This window comes from Penaeus monodon, chromosome 14, assembly GCF_015228065.2.
Source record: "Penaeus monodon isolate SGIC_2016 chromosome 14, NSTDA_Pmon_1, whole genome shotgun sequence".
NCBI lineage: Eukaryota > Metazoa > Arthropoda > Malacostraca > Decapoda > Penaeidae > Penaeus > Penaeus monodon.
Genome location: NC_051399.1, coordinates 19,867,606 through 19,869,879, shown reverse-complemented (window position 1 = coordinate 19,869,879; position 2,274 = coordinate 19,867,606). Strand labels below are relative to the sequence as shown.

At 44.1% G+C, this 2,274-nt stretch overlaps 1 pseudogene; it reads left to right on the top strand.

The window, feature by feature from the left end:
- The first annotated feature begins 5 nt into the window (after window positions 1–5).
- On the top strand, window positions 6–990 carry LOC119580625 (annotated as a pseudogene).
- The last annotated feature ends 1,284 nt before the right edge of the window (window positions 991–2,274 follow it).

Genomic DNA, 2,274 nt, shown 5'->3' with positions numbered 1-2,274 from the left:
CGTATATGGCCGTGGGGCCGCTGTGGCATCACTGCCTCAAGGTTCACCGTCTAGATCCTATGGACTTCCCGGTGGAAGTTCATCCGCGGTTTCGGTGGAGTAGGAGGTGGACCTGGAAGTGGAGCTGGAGGCAGTGGAGGATTCGGAGGTGGAGCTCCTGGTTCAGGCAGTGGAGGATTCGGAGGTGGAGCTCCTGGTTCAGGCAGTGGAGGATTCGGAGGTGGAGCAACGGGAGGATTTGGGGGTGGGGCTCCTGGTTCCGGTAGTGGCGCTTCGGCAGTGGAGCCACCGGAGGATTTGTGGTGGAGCTCCTGCGCTGGAGCCACTGGAGGATTCGGCGGTTCCTCGGGAGGCTTCGGTGCTGGAGCTGGAGCTTCAGGTCCTTTCATTCCATCATACCGACGAACGCCAAGGTCCCGATGAGTTCGGAAACTACAACTTCAACTTCGAAACTGCAAACGGCATCATTCGTCAGGAACAAGGAGCCCCACAAGGAGAAACTGGAGCCGTAGCACAGCAGGGTTCTTGGTCGTAAGTGTGACATTTGCTTTTGGTAAGATCATGGTCTAAAGCTTCTTATCTTCTTTAGACGGAAATTCAATTTGTTTCCTCATTTCAGATTCACCTTCCCTGATGGCACGCGCTGACTTCAACTTCGTTGCTGATGAAAACGGTTTTCCGCGTGGAGTCCGACCTGCTGCCCACACCCCCTCCCCTCCCCGCCCACGCCAATCGCTCAGATCGAGAAGGCTCGTCAGGAGGACGCCGCCGCTGCAGCTTCTGGTGGCCGGCCAGGCTCTGGCTCTGAGACAGTTCTCTGGCTCAGGCTTTGGCGCCGGCCAATCAGGCTTTGGTTCAGGACAGTTCTCGGGATCTGGCCAACCAGGCTTTGTGGCCGGTGTTGGCCAACCAGGATTTGGTTCTTCTAGTGGCCAGTTCTCAGGTTCGGCTTCCTCACAAAGACCCAGCACTGCCTATGGTTACCCCTAAATTAATCATAATGATAATGCGACGTAAAATCTGCTGCTATTTTTGACCCAGCGATATCACATTTTTTTCGCCTTCATTATTAGAAGTAAGATAAAACCATGATGTTCAGTAGTGAAGTTACATGTATATATTAAATATGTATCCATAAAATAGTTGATTTTTCTGCACCCTTATTAAGAAATAATGATAAGTATTAACAGTGATATATCAAATATATGTTATAAGACGAGCGTACTTGTAGATGTAATAGTTATTCATATTGATTAAACACGATGTACTAATCCTGTTGTATGGATTTGGATTATTTTGGCAAAGTCACAAGTCGTGGATACTCCCGCTGCTGTTTGTGGACGTGATGGCTTCAGTGACCAGCGACAATCTGGCTCTAGGTGTTCGTGTGGTCCTTCCTAGAACCTAGATCTGGTTCTAGGTGTTCGTGTGGTCCTTCCTAGAACCTAGTTCTGGTTCTAGGTGTTCGTGTGGTCCTTCCTAGAACCTAGATCTGGTTCTAGGTGTTCGTGTGGTCCTTCCTAGAACCTAGTTCTGGTTCTAGGTGTTCGTGTGGTCCTTCCTTTGATGTTGGTCACGCAGTTAAAATCAAGGTGTCTGTGTACTTCTCGTGATACAGTACAGCACGTTTAGTTAAAGGAAGATATTTTTTCCTCTGGAGTTACTGTAGAATTTATTAAATTGCCACTGCAAAGCGAAATATTAGTCTATCAAAAATTTCAACAAATGAAGCTCAAGTCAGCCTATATATTCAAGGATTCTAATTCTGAGCACCTGTGCAATACATGTATTTTGATGCTAAAAAAAATCGCCGTCTGGTCAACCTAAACCTATAAAAAAAACTATAAAATCTGTTTTGGAGAGATGCTAATATTCCCTATAGGACTAAAATTTCCTACCGATAGAGCAACAGATTCAGTCTTATTCAGGGAAAATAAAGCGTCCCTATTAATAATGACGAACACAAACCACCATGTGTATGTCTGAGGGGCATGAAATCTTCACTAAAATTGGGGCATATGTATCAAAAATATTTATTACTATGAAATGTTAATTTCTTCACGGTTTATACTAAATTTTCTGGGATTGCGACAAAGAACTTTTGAATTCAAAACACTTTATAGCCAGAAAAATGCAGCGTTTGTGTATGTGTTTGTGTGTGTGTGTGTGTGTGTGTGCATATATATATATATATATATATATATATATATTATATATATATATATAATATTATATATATTATAATATGTATGTAGATACATATATATATATATA